This window comes from Drosophila serrata, unplaced genomic scaffold (genome assembly GCF_035046125.1).
Source record: "Drosophila serrata isolate PLE 108 unplaced genomic scaffold, ASM3504612v1 contig_217, whole genome shotgun sequence".
NCBI classification, from domain to species: Eukaryota; Metazoa; Arthropoda; class Insecta; order Diptera; family Drosophilidae; genus Drosophila; species Drosophila serrata.
In genome coordinates this window covers 828,040-848,199 of record NW_028257115.1, presented here as the reverse complement: position 1 = coordinate 848,199, position 20,160 = coordinate 828,040, and the positions used below count along the sequence as shown (strand labels likewise).

Genomic DNA, 20,160 nt, shown 5'->3' with positions numbered 1-20,160 from the left:
TAAAAATGAGAAAAAGTGAGATCCCATCTGAACTTGATGCTGTCGCTGAGGCTGCCGACGCATCGCGAGGCTATGGTGGCTATTTTTAACAGAAAAAAAGAAAAGCACGCCCGCACGGCCAATAAATTTTCCCAGAAAATGAAAAACCAAAGAGAAACAACTAAGGAAAAAAACGAAAACAAAAAACGAAAGAAAATTACGACTATGCAATACCCGCTATTGATCTTGGATAAAATATATGTTGCATACCTCAAGGGGTAGCTAGGCTTAGCTTAGAAAATGTTTATGGTGCAGAAACTTCATTTAAAGTTGTGACTTTTTTATATTTTGGTTAAAATAATAGTAAATATTAAAATATATTTAATATGCTGCTGCTTTTAACTCTTAAATTTAATTTAAAAACACTGTTTTGTACATTTAATTCAAGGAAATAACTCTATACAACAAGACCATTTCTTCCCCAAGAGTTACTATAACTCTTCAGATAGCAAACAATATTATAGATCCAAAATCAAATCTTTCACATAGTTAAAATTATATTTAACCATCTCAACATACCCTTGAATTCCTTATTTAATGAGTATAAAAACAAAATAAAATGAAAAACAGACAGAGAGAACTGAAACATATATGTAGGCCGAGACATTCATATTAATTAAACTTTTGCAAGTGGGGAAGCTTCTTTGAAAACTTCAAAACTCATCTTTTTCCGGGGTTGGAAAGCGCGAGAGGGGGAAAAGCGCGAATGTAGTTGTCAAAACGCACGCACAACAAACAAACCGCAGGGAAAAGAGAGCAGAGGAGAGAGTGACACACGCAGAGAGAGAGAGAGAGAGGGAGAGTGAGAGGAGGAAAACCCCAACATGGCAAAAGACTTTTCCGAGAGAGCACTTTCCATGGAGGCTTCCGTTTCGGCTTTGGCTTTGCTTTTGGTCCTTCCAAAATAACACATTCCTCGTACAAAGGATTGGATTCGCATTGACATTGGAAGCCGCTCGTTTCTCGCTCGCTTTTCCTGCTCGCTCGCTCGAGTTTTGGAGTTTCCCCGACGCTTTTCAGTTCGTGGCTAGACTTTGGAGCGTGCTGTGCTTGGAAAAAACTGTGTGCGTGAGCGTCGGAATAGCGGAGTCCCCAGAAAAGGCCCTCCTCCCCACACACCCACTCCCCCAAAACTCACACACAGAAACACACTTTTACACCGCATTTTCCACAGGCCAAATGTGTAATAAAATCGAAACAATGGAACAGCAAACAAAACAACAGAAAATATAATACCGAATTGAAGTTCACGTTTGAATTGTGAGTGAAAGGGGGGCTCTCATGCAAAAAAGAGTTTCCCCCGCAGTGAAATAAGGCGTGTTCCATCCGTACAAATACAAATACAACATCAAAAAAAAGGAAGCAAAAAAGAAAAGAAAATGTAAAAAAGGAAATGCCCAAAAGGCAGACAGATAGGCTGGCGGAAAAGGAAAATCCGCACTAGGACTCGCGAATTACCATAATGTTAATACTACCGGGAGTGAAATAAGTTTCTAGTTTCAGCGATTCAAATGTGTAATTCGAAAGTGTTTTCCCCTCTCTATTTTCTAGCGAGTGTGTGTCTGTGACAAAATAGTTTCCTAAGGTCATATAAATGAAAAATTCCCCCTAATACAATTTGGAAAATGTAAAATATAAATCTATTCCTAAAGCTATACACAAAATAAACACAAGATCAAAAAACTTAATCGACGCTTAACCAAAAATCCTTAAAGCTAAAACTAAGCAAGACGAAAGTGAAATTAATACTCTTTAGTTGGTGAGTTTATGTTATTTAATAAATAAATATAAGAACATGAAAGGATTATTTAAATACTATAAATCAAGCTAGCAGTTCTGGTGATTTATTACAAATTTTAAAAGTAATTCTAATATGCTAATTTTTTTTGGGTAAATCCAAGTTTTCAAAATATTACAACTAAGCCAAAACTGCCTTCATTTTTAATCGGAAACAGTTTCTGTGCTACTTTTTATAGGCCTGAATTATTTGCATACTGAGCTCTAAAATGTAAAATAAATATTAATTTTTTTTTGTCAAATTTTGACAGTTTTGACGATGAAACCCCTTATAAAATTTCGAAAAAATCTCAAAAAATTGGTTTTCCTTCAGATATGGCTAGATTGATTCTACTTTTGATGCTGATCAAGAATATGTATGGTTTATAGGGTCGGAAATGACTTTTTCTTATAGAAATTAGATTCTGACTGAAATAAGAATATCCTCCAAAGGTATAAAAATAAGGACTTTTTCTTAGTTTACAGTTTACTGTTCATAGTTCACTGTTTATATTTTATTAAGAAAAAGTTTCAAATTAAATAAAGTGAAGGAAAACTGAAGCTCTGATTTCGTTGATATTCCCGAAACTTAGGCCCTATGAAATTATGCTAATTCAATCGATATTTCGACTCGTGCCGCACTTTTTTGGCAACTTTACGAGTCAATTAGCGTTTGTAATTTGACATGCTACTTACTCAGGTTTTCCACCGCCATGGCTTTTCCTCCCACCCTCTTTTGGGTGTGGGTGTGGGTGTGTGTGTGTGGGAAAAACCTCTTTCGTTTCGTTTCAATTCGATTTGCGGTTTTGGGCTTTTTATCGACAACAATTACCCAAGCTGAGCAAACACATTTCCACAAAAGTTGTCAAACGGCCTTAATGGCACCTAGGCGGGTACCCTAGATAAGGAATAAAAATAATATAATACTCATTCTAGTTGACAGACAAGCCAATAATCAAGTGATGTGCCGCAAATATTTTGATAAGTCAGATGCCGCAAACTTGGCTTCCCCCCAGAGAACTTTTCCCCAAAAAAAAAACAGAGAATTTATGGACACCGACAATTGGTGGGCGGGGGCTCAAGGCGGGGCTGGGGACCATAAAATATACTTAGTCCAAACATTGTTCGCAGGTGATAAAATTGCTTTGGATGTGTAAACAACAACAATGCACGCTTCTTAATGGTTTGCCAATTTTGGTTCCGTGTTCGCAAAGGCGTGGTCGTCGTTGTCGTTGTTGCTTGTTGCCTTTCCAAAGCAATTTTCGCCAAGTTAAAAAGGTTTTCCAAAGGGATTGACGGGATTGTTGAGTGAATTTTGTGCCCAGGAATAAGAATAACCTTTAAGGATTATGGAGTAAGCAGTAAGTGCACTCGACACCGTTGTTTTGTCATCCATAAAGAAGCTTAAACTAAGTGGATAAATAGGTTATCATTATCGCAGTGAGCTTAATTTAATAACTGAAACATTCAAAGGAAAATTTTAAATAGTTGGAGATTAAATAGTTGTATTCAAGGTAGTTTAGTTTCTAATAACTAAGGAGGTATATATCGGTATATAAACTATTCTTCATTGTTCTCTGTGTACAAATAGACTCCCAAATCCAGATAGTTTCCTCTGTGCACACATTTTATAGTTTAGGTTTATAATAAAACTATTTTACTACCCAAGTGGAAATCTCTCTCTGTCTGCTGGCTGACAGTTGCTGGCTGAATGGACAAGTCCGTGCCATTCATTCGGCCAAAAAGTTGGTCCTGAAGGTTGTCCATAAATTTGGTAACTGACTTCTCTTCGCGCTTGTACTTATTTATCTTTTGCACTGTTTGCCAGTTAAAGGCTATGAATTGTGTTGGCTGTCGAAATAAATACCAGACCGTTGCATTCTGACATTTTTATGGCCACGGCCACAGGAAATGGAAAATATGTTCTGATGATGGCTCTACACGATTGTTTCTTGTTTAAAATGAGGCTTAAAATTCATTAAAATTCATATATATTGTAGGTTTACAGAATATGTTTAACTTATTTGTCAACTCATTGAACACAAATCGTTTTTTTTTGTTCCTGAAAATGATTAAGGGCCGCAAAGTTGAAAACAAGTTTGGATCGTCCTTTATCCCCAAAGTATTTGTTAATGTTCATGGACCATTAGGCGGCCAAGTTTAGCTTTCATTAGAGTTTACCAAGTGCCAAGGCAGTGTGGAATCGCTTATTTGGCCCATTAAAGTTGTTAACTGGATTTGTTGCCATCACAAAAATGGAGAAACTATCCGCTCTAGATATGGTTTATTACAGGCTAAGAAAGGAAAGTGCTTTAAGGAAGAAAGCTATAAGTTTTTGAATGCACTGTAAAAGTTTGCATTGGTAGAATAAAATATAAATAAAATACATATGTTTTAAATAAATATATTCAATTAATCAGCCGACAATTGAAAATTATGATTATTTAATACTGTGACTTACCTAAAAATTAACCTGAAATATATAAATATATTCTCATTTGTTTTGCTGAATTTGTATTGGATTTGAAAGTTTGATAAATCCTGAAGTTGTTATAGTGCATTTTGTATGTTTTTGTATTTATTTTTCTCCAAGTGCAGATAAATTGGCTATGGATAGGTTTCTTCTGACTGCACATTAGTTATACCGGATGTGCTTTTTTTTCTTTTCTTTTTCTCGGCCCGATGACGTGCATACATCGAAGTTTTGGGCTTATCTTTCTGCTCCCCTCTCTAGAATGTATAAATTTTTGGTGGAACCTTCTTGGTCCCCGCCTTGGAGCCCCGTTTCAGCCGCCACTTGAGCGGAGTCAGCGAAGCGCGCTTCCATTCATGTTTGGGGGCACATAATCAATATTTGGCAAGCAGCCGAATCGCATATGACAAACAGCGACAGGCCGAGAACTACAGTGCGCGATATATGTATATATGCATCACGGATATCCAAGTGTTACGGGGATCGGGGGATCGGGGGATCGCGGGAATGGCCCATTGCCATCCCATCAGCAAAGTGCATCAGCCCATTGAATCCTGCCTGCCTGCGAGTGGGCTTTTGATGATTTACAAAAACAGATTTTGTTTTTGCTTCCAGTCTATACCCTTTTTGCATAAATAAGATTCGCTTAGAGTTGATTTACTGGGAAAGTATGCAATTGTAATGCAAAGTGAAGAAAAACTGGGTTTTGCTTTATTCATGAAGAAGGTGAATGAAAGAGTAAGGAAATAGTAAAATTCGAAGGAAGTGTAGGAAGTCCTTTAGGGAATATTATATTGCATATTAAGATTAGTTAGTTATATTTTCAGGATTTATTTGTATATCTTTTTCGTGCATAGTAAATACAATAAACTCTAAGAAGATGTTAAACTTGTTGAGGTGCTTAGGCAATTAATTCCAAAGAACTTTATTGTTTTCCCCGTTAGAGTATTTTCCATTTCCCATAGGCTTTTCACCGCTTAATTCCGCTTTGGGCATTGCAAATCAACTTCTTGTTGGGGTCTCGCTGGTTGAGCTCTATCGGTTGCCTGTGGCGATAAAAATCAATGGCAGCTTAGAACATTATTGCTTCGAGTTTGTAGTTTTTGGCACACATGCAATGTAAATCCACTTTCTCCCAAACCACCTACACTTTCTCCAAAATACAAAAAAATAAACGTGGGAGTTCAAAAGTCATCGTGACATGAGCCGCAAAGTGCATTCTGCATTCGGCATTCAGCCTTTTGCAGGTGCAAGATTCTGGCGTGGGCGTTTTTCAGAGCTCTCCCTCTCTCACAATTGGATTTAAAGGCAAGCTGACGGCAGCAGAAATTTTTTTTGGGGGAAAGCTTGGGGAAAAGCGGAGAAAATCGTGGCGGAAAAGTCTGAGCAGTCAAAACTTTTGGGCTTGTCGTCGTCGTCGTCGTCCCCCTTTTTTTTCTGCTGGGCCTTGTTTGTCAAGGCAGCTGAGCTGCCAAGAAAACGGCAGCGTGCCACAAATTTTCCCTTTCAATTGGACAACTAGAGCGGCAAAGGCGAGGGACTTCGCAGGAGTAAACAATTGCACTGGAAATAAAAGTTCTACTTAGTTGAAAGTAAAACGGAATGACTTTCAAGCTAAACAAGGTACAAACTATATTTAAAATCAAAGAAAAAGTGTCTTAATTGAAGTGTAAATCCTAGTGAGTAAATATTTTCAAATTTAAACTAGTTATTTATATACTTTTCCTCAGCGTAGGTAAGTTTCTTAGCCCAGCATGTGGAATCTCCTCCCGTGCGCTGTCACAGACTTCTGGAGCCTGTGCTCCGGGCCTTGTGCCTTCTGGATTATTTATTTCTGTACTTCGAGTGGATTGCATTTGCCTGCGCGTTGTAGATAGAGTGCCAATTGCTCACGCCTTAGGGATTCCGCTTCGATTTGGTGCGCAACGCGGCGTATACGCAATGCGATTAATCTTCGCTACGCTACAGGCACCCAAAATATACGAAAAACGAGAACGGAACCGGAAAACGAAGCTCAGCTCATTAGCATGGAAGTGTTGGGCGTAATGTGGGCAAGAAACTGGGCAAGATTAATTGTGGGTCGTCGTCGTCGTCGTGTTCATCTCCGCCTCCGCCGAGGATCTCCTGTCCTGTCTGCCATCTATTTTTTTTTCGGCCACTTTTGGGCCTAAGTGCCAGCACATTTATGCTAAATGGCCAGCAAAGAATTGTTTGCGGCAACAACTTGAAACTAATTGCCTCTTGACTTTGCGTCCATCTTCATAGCTACGCAAAACCTGTCTCTCTCCCTCATGTTTGGGGTCTTTCCTCCAGCTTTTCACCCAGTTCTTTTCCAACTTTTCCACCTCCACCTTCCACTTCCACCTCTATATACATACATATCTCGTCCCGAGGTCGGTAATTGTTCATGGAGAACTGCACTTAAACACACAACATTACCGGGAATGTGTGGCAAAATGCTCAAATGCAATTGCTTTTGCGGTTGTGCCTCGATGTGCGATGTGGTACACCTCTAATGACACAGCAATGGCCGCAGAGACTATGAATGTTTACTGGAAAATAGATAAAAAGGGGACAAGGCATAAGAGGGAGTTCAAGAGAAGGAGCGAGGAAAAGCAAAATAAGAGCAAAACTTTAATTACTTTAAAAGGTATTTTAATGTACACTAGCCTCTGACATTTTCTGTAGGGCTTTTACTTTAGCAAGACAACCTGGAATAAATTAGAAACAAATAAGTTAGGGAGCTGCAAAATCTCTTATATGTATTAAAAATTAGTATAAAGCTAATTTAACTTAAGCAATCCTTTGCAAGTTGTATCATTCCCAAAAATCCTAAATAATTAAAGGCCAAGAAAGTAATTATCGCCATAATCAATCACCGCAAAACTTTTCCAGCTAGTTTCATTATACGAAATTAAACTTGTTTTCATGGAGTGTTGGTTCCTTAAATCTTTCTGCTGCATCCAAGTTTTCCCAGACCGACTCCAGCACCAATGGGACCACGCTTTTCCGCTTTTCTTGGCGGGTAATTGCAGTCAGAGAGGGGGAAAAAAGGAAATGCCAAGGCTGTTGCAGCCACCATTAGCGTCATCAGCGTTAGAGAAATAATAATGAAACTTCATGATGATTCCCGCAAGTGATAAGTACCTAAACATGACTCCGAGTCGCTTTCTCTCTCATACTCATACACTGGCATAATTCTTTTTTAATGGCGTCGAGATTCAATTAAGTGAGAAACCCTTTCTCTTGTCACTGCTGCAAATTAAATGAAAATTCTGCTGCTAAGGGGCGTGCTCGGAAAAGTGGGCGTGCTCGTCGGCTGGCAGTCTTTGCGTATGTTTGTGATATCTTAATAAAGTTAAAAGCGCTGGCGCTTTTTGTTCAAACTTGTTACTGTCATCTGCACACACGGTCACAGTGCGAAAAACGATGTGGAAAACTCGAAGAAAAGTCTAAGCAGGAGGCCATGGGGGTAATGGGAAAAACTTGGTTGAATGGGGTTGGAGATACTGGCAGTGCCAGCAACATCTTAAAAAAAGAAAATAGGACAGATACGACATGAAAAAGCGTCCCATTTTGGGAGAGAAGAGTTTTTTATAATGATGTTTTCCCCATGGTGATGGGTGTGTTTTGTCATATTTTTTACCATGGAAAAAGGTATAGAATATGTTTGATAAATATTTATTAGGTCTCCATTTTAATTTGTTATGAATTTTTAAGTTAAAATCTAATTAAAAGCAATCTAGAATGAAGCAATTCAAGAATATCTTTTGTTAAAACATTTAAACCACTACATAATTAAGCTTTTTTTGTAGCAATGTATCTAATAAATTCCAGACAAATAACATATCCTTTTTAAAAGGATAAGTCCCGCAAAGCAAAAAGGATATAATGTCTGCACTGATTCGACTCGGTCTGGTTCGCCAAAGTTTTCGCCTTTTTGCTGGCGACATCCTGGCCTGCGCCAGATCAAAGCCGCTCAAGGAAATTGAAAAATAAAATTTTGCACTCCGCCAGAACAGAAAGGAAAAAGCTGCCTTTATTTGGGGGAAAGAAAGAAATGCGGCACAAATCTGTGACGGCTGAAACAAGGCTTAAATTTCGTGTTAAAAATCCTCATAGTCTGTCCCGCTCTGTGACCCATGTCTCCATTTCGCTTGCTCCCGCTGGGAAAATGGTCACGCGGGTCCTGTGTCGCTGCCATTTTATTTTGTATCTTAACTCTACTTTTTGTGTATTTTGTGCTGTTGTGTCTCTCTCCCGCTGTGCAAAGTTGGTAAAGTTGCTGGGAAAGCGATGGAAATGTCTACGGCGGTTGGCTTTTTCTCGACGGTTCCTGTTTTATTTATGGCACAGCTGCAGCTGCTTCTCCTCCTGATTCGGTTTCTGCTGCACCCAGCGGATGTGCACCGTCATATGTGCTCAAAGGATACAGGTGGCACTGGCTAGCAAGGACTCCTGAGGGTGGATAGCCTCTCTTTAATGTGTTCTTTGTAACTTTTCCTAGTTTATAATTTATTAAGAATTCAATTTAAATTAATTTCGCTTATTACTTATGCTTGACAAACTTTCTTCAAACGCAGTGTAATTAAAAACTTTGTGGGAAATGCTCCTGTGTGTCTTTTCCTTTATGATTATTTGATGAGGTGTGGAGTAGGAAACTATTAAGGTCGTAAATAATTAAGGTGTCTAGTTTCCCTCCCATAATAATGTGTATAACAAGTGAGCAGAAAGACTTATAGCATGTTTTTAAATTAATTAACTTCTAGTGTTTAAACTTTACTTAAAAACTTTTCTAAAATAAGTACAAATTACTCATAGCTTGTCTTCACTGTCCTGTCAGTTGTTTTGCATACATATGAGCTGGCTGCAAGTTCGTTAAAGCGGAATATATGGTTCCACTCTAACTGAAAGAACGAGTCCTAAAAGGGTGGAGCGCCACAGGACCTGCAGGTGACTCCTTGGGCGCTGAGCAGCGCCAAGAAGTGACATCTGTATCTTGTATCTTGTATCTGGGCATATTTGCACACAAGGTGCGGCAGAGAACCTCGGATGCAGATACAAGGATACACAAGGCACAGGGATATGAGAACAACAAGGATGCTTCCTGTTGCTGGCCAGCCAGGATTCCCAAGGAAAATAAAAATAGAGAGAGAGAGAGATATATAGAATGAGAATGAGAATGAGAGAAAGAGCGGCGGGCAGGACACGAATAATTAATAGTGTCTGGGCTCGGTCAATGTGTGCTAACGATTCCAGTTGGCTGCCTGCAACGGTAACTCGGGCTTTTCCCACACGCTTTCCACCTGTCTTTGTATGGGGGCACTCTTAAAAAAATTCTAGATACAAATTTGAATATATTTATATAGAGGATAAATAAGAAAGTGAATTCCTAATCAATTTAACTCTGGAAATATGATCAAACTTCTATAAATACCTATATTCTTTATTAAAATTTTTATCTTACAAGTTTTTCATTTGTTTTTCCCGATGCTTTTACCAATTGTTTCCTTCAAGTGTACATGTATCCTTTACTATTTAATGAGCACTCAGCCGCAGGTATCTGTGGGCGTGTTGGATGCGAATATTCCATTCCATCCAGCGGATTCTGCCAGTCACCTCTGGAGGAGCAGAAGGATGGGATGGTAGAAAGCCTTGCCTATTTTGAGGCGCCTTGAGTGGAAAACTTGGCTGGTTTACGATGGCACCGCCGCCCCGCCCTTTGTAATTTTCTAAATTTACCTTTTGGGTGCATTTACGGCCGTGTGCTATAAATAACACAGGACGACTGACGGGAATCCTTTTTCTTTATTTTCTCTATTTTTTTTTGTGCTATTTTGCAAGTTTTCGAATTAATTTCACTAAGAGCTTTGTCATTCGAGAAAAGGCAAAAAGATAAAGGCAAGCCCCCTGCGGTAAATCGATTCGATATGGTTTTCCTGCCGCGGCCAATAAAATTGGAAAATTGAAAAATCAACAAACGAATCAATAAAATCGAAAAGTTTATTTGATTTATAAATATACAAATCAATTTTTACGAGCGCCTCTGGCTCTCCAGAATCTCCATTCCAACGAGTACTTATCGTAAAAATTATGAAATTATGTTTATAAGAGAGGGCAAGGGAAGAGATCGCAAAATCATAGGATCATCATCATCATCATCAGGCGAGCGCATTCCACAGTCGAGTGATTTTTCATCATGAAAAACTTCCGCCTGAAATTTCCTCTTGATTTGTTTGTTTCAAAGTATAAATATTAAAACTAAGATACATAAAACACAAGAAATTGCTCATAAATTTGCTCTTGGCTCTTGGCTCTTCTTCTCGTATTTATTTACGGCTTCATCATCATTAAACGATGTATACATTTGCCATTTCCTCAATATGCAAATGTGCGTTATGGCGAAATGGAAATGGAAAGTGGCATTGGGAAAATGGGGAAAATTGACGCCACTAGACATAAGTTGGCTTAGCCGCAATAACGAGCGCCTTTAAGCCAAATCCCAAATGGCATTATGTCTAATAGGCCCACTACTGAAAAATCCAATTGAAATGGCTTAGCCGGAGCACTTAGCTAAGAGTGTCGCTAAATTTTCTATTTGCCAAGAGCTTTTAAGGAGGTTTATGCGGGGGTTGTGAGTTGGGATTTCCTATTCTTAAATTTGTAGGTTCTGCAGGATATATTTTAGTATTTATTAACTATATTTTATATCAGGGTTTCGGCTCTAAAAAAAGAGAATTTAATGTTCCTTATTAAAAATCGAAAATAAAAAAATACAAACATTTATGAAATATCATTGATTAAAAATTTATCTTAATATTATTATTTATATAATATAATTATTATAATTTTATTTATGAAAATATTTGTTATATATAAAAGAAAATTCCAAATTTTCTAATTTTTTTTACCGCATAAACTATCTTTCATTAAATCGTAGGATCCTTATTTGCTCATCTACGAATGCGTTCGCCTTTCTGTCTGACTGAGTTTGAGTGTGAGTTTGAGTATGGGTTGGAGTGTGTATATGGGTGTGGTTTCTGGGTGTGTGTGTGTATGTGTGTTTGTGCATCTTCCTCAAGAACTCTTGAGGTTTTAAGCTTCTCCCATATAATCACACTCGACACAGTCATCAGCAACATTGACGTACTCATCATCATTGCCATCATTCGTGGCGCTTGAAAAAATCTTTCTCAAATTTTATGCTTTTATATTTTCACTTATTTTCTATTTGTGTGTTTTTCCTTTTTTTTTTTTGGTACCTTTTTTTGGCACTTGAGAGGAGAGATTATCAAAAAACTGTTTACTCGACTCGAGACTCAAATGCGACGATGCCAGTTGGCAGTGCTCTTTCCTCGATTTTCCCCTCATTTTTTTTTTTGTGTTGCTGCTCCTCTGGGTTTCAGCCACATGTCCTGACACTTTTTTTTCTGCTCACTTGCCAGTGACAGACGCCCTTCAACGCCAGCTTTCCCCCTCGGTTGGACATAATTTCCATGAAATTGATTGACAATTGCCGCATTTTGTGGCACATTTGCAAAACAGTCGGCCGCCCGTGGCGCGTTGTATCGATTAGGCCACGGCAGGATGCAGGATCGGACACGGCGCTGAGTTTAGGAGTTTAGTAACAACCCTCTACCCCTTGTGTAGAGTATGTATCCCAGGATTTGAAGGGCTGGTCCTTGCTCTAAAGTTTAATTGAATTTGTCACGGGAAGGAATCGAACTACAGCTTTTTTTTGGGTTTTACAATTTCCTTTTATTTTTCATTATTTAAACTGTACAGGAATATATTTCCAATTACCAGATACATTGTTTTTAACTCATTCTCCTTCCTTGGTCCCCTCATAGTGTCGGAGCCTTGTCCCCAAGGATTGTCACAAATTTGTGCAATTTGCGCAAAACTCAAGGGTATGTGCTGTGCCTCCAGATTGCAGCAGATTATCTCCGTCGAGTCCTGTCAAAGGACTCAGCCAGGCAAGAGGCCGAAACAATTACGAGAAGCGAGCGGCGGCATGTGTGAGTGTGCCATGCATGGCCATCCATCCGAGAACTGGCTGTTGCAAGAAACAGCTTGACTTTGGCCCATTGTTGTGCCCAGAGCCCGGGGAATCCCGGCGACAAGTTGTGCGGGGATACCAGGCATAACATCTTGATATTCGCATTCAACGCTTACACAAAAAAACAAGCATTTAATTGTGCAGTCGCCAGATGACAGATGCACTCCAAAGCACAACTGAACACAAAAAAAAGCCAAGGGAAAATCGGGGGAAAAGCGGAGAAAATGCGGAGTGGAGGGAATAAAATGGGTTGCATAAAATTGGAAATTCTTTGGGCCATTGTAAACAAACTGAAATTGTTTGCGCTTCTCTAGTTTTCTCTCTCTTTTTTTCTGGAAAATTTGTTTCTGGTCCATTGAAGTTGCTTTTACGGTGCCTGATTGAGTCCCTAGAAATAGGGTGATGATTTTATGTAGAGCAAAGGGTAAAGAAAATGGGGAAATAATTAGGAATTCCAATTAAAACTTAAATGGAAAATGGATTAAAAGAGAAGAATATACCAAAGGCTTTATCTTTGAATGAAGCAAATAGAGTTCATGAAAGGAAAACGTTTTAAAATATAAATAAGTAAGAAAGTTAGCTTAATAATTCAGTAATAAATTAAAGAGCTTGTTTTTTCTATACTTTTTCCTACTCTCCCATAAATTTTAAAGCTTTAAAATATACAAAACACTTGTGCCAAAAAAAAATCCGAATCATTTCCTATCTAGTCCTAGGGCTTTCCGCATAAAAATAAACAAAACCAAGATCGAGGAAGAAAGTAAAATAAATAAGTGGAGCGGAGCTAAGCACTGGGAAGTTAAAACAAACAAAATTTAGGAGACCAACTATGTGTCTTTCGCGGGGCCTTTGTCTGGCAGAGAATTTCCATTTATCAGGTGGTTTCCCAAAGGCCTAAAAATAGCGTTTTGTTTTCAATGAGACTTCGTTCGCTCACAAACTGCCTGGCGGCCTCTCCATCGGTCGGGGCTATGTGGGCCACAAAAAATTATATATATAGATATAGCCGGCTATTCCAATTCTTCTCTAGATGCAGTCTCTCTTTCTACGTGTGGATTTTATTTTTGATTTAGCAAAAATTGAACAAAACGCTGCTGACCACCAAAATAAACTCTTACTCATGTCGTCGTCGTCGCCTTCGGTGCTTGTTTTTAATTATTTACAAGAATGTATAAATAATTCTCGTTGGTGGACATTTTGCTTTTGCATATGGAATTTTTTATATTCCATGGCTGTCAACGCTGCGTATGCGCAATACACTCAGTTTTTCCTTTTGGCTTTTCCCCCCTCATGTTATTGTTATTATTCTGGGCCATTCACGCTCTACGATTTTGAGTATAAACAATTCGGACGAGTTTGTTTATGTACAAACACATCGACAAGAGAAGAAGCCGGAGAGCGTGAGTGTAGATAATTTTCCATAACGCATTGAGCAGTGTTTATGGATAACATATGCTACTTGGCCAAATCGGCTCTTCCGATATATATCCGCACTTGTGTACCTATATATTATTTTCCTTTCTTTCTTTTTTTTTTTTTTGTTTTGTATAATTGTTTATTGCGATATTCGGCTGTGCCTTTTTGGCAAGCGCCCCGGATAAAAATTTCACTCTGCCAACTAGGAAAACGCTCACATTTTCACATTTTCCCCCCATTTTCACAACAATAAAGTAGCAAATGCAGCGCGATTCATTTGGCTTTCTTCGCATCTCCTCCATGGCGTCATCAATTTAAAAATGTGTGCAGCTGATAAGAGGCGGTGTAGGTGGGAAATGAGAGTGCCTGCCTCGGTGAATTTCCCGCGGGGCTCACATAATAATTCCATGGTGGTGCGGGTGGGAAGGTCATTGTGTTCGCTGCATTTGCAGTTTTATTTTCGGCCAACACAACACCTACTCGGTCGGATTCATTTCCTCTCCCCCCCCATCAGAATTTTTCGTGAATTTTTGCACTTTTGCCGCATGCGTCTGTGAATTTATTTCCGTTTAGATTGTGTCATTTCGGTAATTTTGGTCCACGCTGCGTATACGCAATGTGTGCAGGAAATTTTGCACGTTTGTGAATGTGTACACGAGAAAAAAGTTAATTAAAAATATAAAGAAATAATAGTTGGGAAAGGTTGAATAATTTTTTATTTTTCCAGAGAATGGAAATAGAAGTAAATCGCCTTTAAACTACTTTTATTTGGGTTTAGTTATTTAAACGGATTAATTAAAAATATTTTCATCATTTCAAATATATCTTAAAATATTTATTTATGACCTTAGAGGTATAAATATGATTTTATTAGAAACCTAAATATACATCCCCTTGATTTCATATAACTTTCTTTATATTTTCTTGCACTTTCTATACTGCAAAATCAGATTATTGGTTGACAATGTCAACAATGATGGAAATGTGGCTGGCACAGGTGAGAAGCTTATGAAATTCTCGTTAATGACACCTGCCCGCAGCAGTAGCAGTCATCTTTTGCCAACTGACACACCTATTTAATGCACTGTTGGGGCTTTATTGATTTATGTATGTCATTCAACCACTAATGACGTCATCAGTGGTTGCAATGAATGACAAATAGATTGAATGACAGAAAGCATTCTTTTGCTGGGATGGAATGATAAGTACTTAAGCGGTGACCTAATGCTACAATTTATTAACCGAAAAAAAGAAGTACAAAATATGAAATAAAATAAACTTAGAAGGTATTATAATAAAAGAATGAGTTAAAAAGATGAAGAATGTATGGCCTTCTTTAAAATGTTTCCTTTTTTATGATCCCTACTTCCTTTGATTTTATTTTATTTCAAGACCATTTTCCCTCAAAAATCCTTTGTTCTATGAATGACAAACCCCCCAGCCCCATTCAGCGGACACTGGGCAAAAACGCGTTTAAACATAAAAACTTAATTATGTGTCAAAAATTGTTGCCGGCTCGTTAACGCAGTGTTCAACATTGCGGCCACGGGCGTTTCATGTTTGTGCATACATTGACGCCCCTCCATTTCCCATTTCCACCCATCGCAACCCCCTCTTCCCTTCCCCCAGCTCCCAGAATTTTCCGCATGTGAGTGCAAGGCGGGGGGGAAAACTGAAGCCTGGGCATGGAAATCGGCGAATGGGAAAACGGCAAACGGGGAACGACCGCAAACACAAACAAAATAAAGTGAAAAACAAAAAGCCAGAGCGAGGACAAAATTGTGTGCATGGGAAAATTGAGGGGGAAAATCGAGAAGAAGATCGGAAAATGCTAAGAGAGTGTGGAGGGGTCTATGGTGTTTAAGGGACGTGCATGGCCAATAAAAAGTAGCTGTAAAATGGCATTTACGGTATCCAACTACACGAATTTATGGCCCTGTTTTTGCCAGGGTAATGCGCAATTAAAACTGCCAAGTGCATTACATTAAATTAAAATTAAAATTAAAACTGAAAATGCAATGACAACGAAAGACCCAATGTCCATGATAAATCGCATCGACCCTGACAGATTCAAGTGACCAGAAAACAGGTCCTATATATTTCTGTTTTGTATATATGGAACATCTCAAAAATATAATTCAAACGGATTTCACTGTCATTTGTCGGCGCATTTATCTTACCAATTTACGCCATAAATTATGGGTATACATTTTTGCGAATTAGCATTCCAAAGCTAGTTCTTAATTATTATAATTAGCTACCATTGCTTACTAATATTTAAAAAGCCCATAAATAGCAGAGTTTATTCTGAATGCACTTTTAATGACTTTCATAATATTAATTAAAACTTCATACCAAAGTAGCTTTGTATGGGACTTTCATTTTTAATTATGGAAAAACAGTTTTTAGTTGTTGTTTCAGGTGTGTATGTTTGTTCATGGTGGAAAGCTGTAAAGAGGAGAAAATGGGAAAAATAACTACATGAAATGGTTGAGTCATTTATTTTGATGAACATAATTATTACGGAGAGTTGTAAACAAAACTATTAAAGGATAATGTGTTATTTTATACATAGCTGGGTTAATTAATTAAGGATAATAAACTAAATTTAAACTTATAAGAAACGAGAAAACAAAATAAATAATATATTAAATGAATATTTTAATATGCCAATTTTTTTTGTTATATCAAAGTGCACTAAATTCAATTCGGAAAGCTGTTCTGTGCTAGTTTTTACTAGGTTAACAAATCTGCATACTTAGTTTAAAATGTTAAAATTCTCAATTTTCGGCCAATTTTTGCAAATTTTAATGATGTAACCCCTTATAATTTTTTCAGATTTTGGAAAAATTTTGAAAAAAATTGTTTGTTCGCCCAGAGTAATCTAGATCGAAGCAGTTTTTTGTGCTGATCAAGAATATATATGGTTTATAGGGTCGGAAACTACTTCTTCGATATGTTTTAAGCTTTAGACTGAAAAGAGAATCCCTTAAAAGATATAATAAAGTTATTAATTTAATTCATTTCTAACAGCGAAAGCAAAATCAGTGAACTGCAACAGAATGTAATAAAGCAATATTTGTTTTCTCAAGCAACATATTTCGCTTTCTTTTTCCTACCCGCCCCCCCAAAAAATAAAATAACATTCCCATGGGCCCACGCTGCGTATGCGTTATTCATGCAATTCATTCATCTGCTGCGAGCATCAGCTGTTCGCTCATCGATTCGCCATAAACAATCGAAGCGAGAGAGGAAAAACCAATTAAAATCATGCGTCGAAATGCACGACGACGACAACAACTTGGAGAGCTGGGAAATTCGGGGGGAAAATGCGAGGGAAAATGCGAGGCAGTGCGGGGACACAAATAGCCAGCATCGTCAGCTGGTCCATAAAGTATTTTGGCCTGCCTACGCGGCCATTAATGCTGTAAAAGCATTGCGACGGCATAGAGATATGCAAAAAAAGAAAAACAGAGAAGAAACAAAACTAGATACGAAAATAAAACTGAAATTGGTTCATTACTGGGGAAAATGGTCTCGGGGGTGTCGGCCACCTTGACGTTGCTGCTTGAACTCGAGCCAGAGAACTATTGAAGGGTGTTGCGAAGGCCTACAGAACGGGCCGGAACGGAACGGAACCGGCGGTGATTTGCACTTATTACTAATGGGAAAGTTTCCCCCATCCGTTTCCATAAGAAACTGTTTCTTATGCTGGCCGCTTTTCTTAATCTATTTACACGTAAACAAATTACGCGTTGCCGGCCTTGAACTGGACTCGAAGAGTGCCTGTTTTTCTTAATTAAATGACAGCTTTCTGTCAGTCGAAGCAAAGTTTCGATATTTAGTTAAAGTTTTGTTAATATATTAAGTATTTAATGGACTGAAAAAACTGTTAAATCAACTAAACTATAAACCCATCTTGGTAATATTTTACCATGTTTACTTACACCATTTCGATGTATGCACATTTTGTGTACTAAACCATTTGATAACTTTGCAAATAGCCATACAATTTATTTGCCCATCAAAATGCGAAACAAATTCCTTCAATTGCGCCAAAGTGTTTAATAATTTCGTGCGGGAAAATTTCGCTTTGTTTGAATAATTCCGTCGAACAATCATTACAAAGTGCTGAAAAATTCGTTGGAATTTGCTTGGCGTCTGTTCGCACGATTCCGAATTGTTATTCGCTCTGCCACTCGAGTGTGCCACGGAAATGTGATTGATTAGGAACGAATATCGCACATGAATCACTTTTCCTCTTTTTTTTCCTGAGAGCCGAGAGCATTTGCATCTGGCGAAAAGTTGCGGAAAACTTTTCCCCCCATTCGAGTGGCGAGCATGTGACCACTACGTCATGAATCCCGTCCCCGGGTAGCCGGTACCCAATGCGATCCACTTGCCCATCTCCATCGGTCCACCACGGGCACTGCCTTCCCCTCCGGAACCCGGAAATTGTCCGCCACTTTTGACGGGACTTCAAAAGCCAAAAAGGAAGGCAGTTGCTGGCAATGTCGAGGCAACTGTGGGACTTAAATGTTTGGCGCATTTATGTTGTCACTGCGGACAGACGGACATGTCACAGCCAAACAACAAACACACACACACACAGGTTGTGTAAATTAAAAACAATTTTCAGAATCTAAATATTGGTGGGGGACATACGTTCCTTCTCCTTGGCAATTGGCCCAGATTTCTTTTCTTTTCTGTATATCTTTTGCTGGGGGAAAAGGCGACAAGCCAAGGGCCTGGATATATCTGGAACATCTTGTCCACAATTAGGTGTGTCAGCTGCAATTAGAAATAATTTGGGTAAATGGGATAAGGTGAGTCATTTGGTGTTGCTTTAAATAACCAAAATCTAGAGAATTGTTGTAGAAATGTTAATTTAGCAAAAGATTCTTTGAAAAGCAATACAAATCCATTATTTGTTCATTCAAAATATTTAAAATAAATTCAAAGAAAAATGTAAGGTAGAAAATCAGTATTTAAAATCCATTATTAAAACTAAAATACAATCTCAAAAATTATTTTATTATTAGGTATTATCTCATTCTACTTATAAAATCAAATTATTTGAATAAATATAGTGCGGTTTGGTGATCTAAGTAATTTATTTTACCCTCTTCCCAGTGATTTTTTTCCAACCACTAAATCTGTCCGCGAATTTCCCACAAGCTGGCAAAACTTTGCTCTATTTAATTTGGCTAAAAGCCCAAGCCAAAAGGCAAAACCCGTCGGGTGTCCATTGAACCAAGCCAGAAAAATGTATAAAAAGGGGAGATAAGTGAAATCAATCAAGGGGAAGGGAATTGTTCAGAAAAGCAAAGTGTTAATCAATAAATTTGCTTAAAATTTAAAAAGTAAAATCAATTCCAAAGTATTATATTAAATATACATTTGTTATTATGATGAGAATATTTGTGGCCCTATCAAGTGATTTGTTTTTTTTACCATCAATATATTTCTGGCAGCTTCCCTTAAATATTTATTTTTGATGTATTTAAGTAATGACTTCCTTCATAAATTTCTTGCCTTCCATTGATGTTTATGTTTATTTGGTAAATGTTTGAATTTAGTTGTTATTACTGAAGAATCTTATATGTTATTAGATTTTGTATTGGCCTTAAAAGTGGTAAACATGCGTATATAAAATAATATCTTCCTATTTTGAGCTTTTTAATTTATATGAAACCTTAAGTAGTGGCTTTTGGCCATCAAAATTGATTGGTTTCCTTCATTATTAAGAAGGAGGGAAACTAACTTTGGACAGCCGAATGTTATATACCCTTGCAGTTAGCAATCGGATAGGAAATCGATCATAACTAAGCTTAAAATATTCGCATTCTTTGAAACGATATTTAGCGATATTTATGAATGACAATTCAAGTTTCAAAAAACTCAAAACTCAGCCAAAAATGCTTGAAATTCAATTCGGAAAGCTGCTCTGTGCTAGTTTTTACTAGGTTAACAAATTTGCATACTCAGTTTAAAATGTAAAAATTCTCAATTTTTGGCCAATTTTTGCAAATTTTAATGATGTAACCCCTTATCATTTTTTCAGATTTTTTCAAATTTAGAAAAAATTGCTTTTCGCCCGGAGTAATCAGGATCGACGCAGTTTTTTGTGCTGATCAAGAATATATATGGTTTATAGGGAAATATATAGAAAAATATAGGAAATGACTCCTTCGATGCGTTTTAAGCTTCTGATTGAAAAGAGAATACCCTGAAAGTGTATAAAAAAAGTGGTCTTCATTTCTGTCAACAGAACAACCTCTGACCCCTCCATAAAAAGTGCTATATAGCCTCAATATATATATATTTCTTTTTGCGGTAGTTTTTGCTGATCCGTGGGCTCCAGTCAGGCCCGTCGGTTTGTGCCAAAAATAGCAAA

General features: G+C 37.8%; 1 protein-coding gene across 26 annotated transcripts in view; it reads left to right on the top strand.

Moving 5' to 3' along the window:
* Window positions 1-20,160, top strand: part of Shab (potassium voltage-gated channel shaker cognate b) — a 95,645-nt gene that overhangs the window by 1,510 nt on the left and 73,975 nt on the right. For 20 of the 26 annotated variants that reach the window (XR_015270911.1, XM_086829520.1, XM_086829518.1 and 17 more), the window contains exons 1-2: window positions 890-1,103; window positions 1,591-1,798. The gene's annotated coding sequence lies outside the window, so the exon portion shown is untranslated. Of the gene's footprint in view, window positions 1-889; window positions 1,104-1,590; window positions 1,799-20,160 lie in introns of those variants that run through there. The other 6 variants (XM_086829523.1, XM_086829521.1, XM_086829514.1 and 3 more) reach the window with 2 other exon arrangements.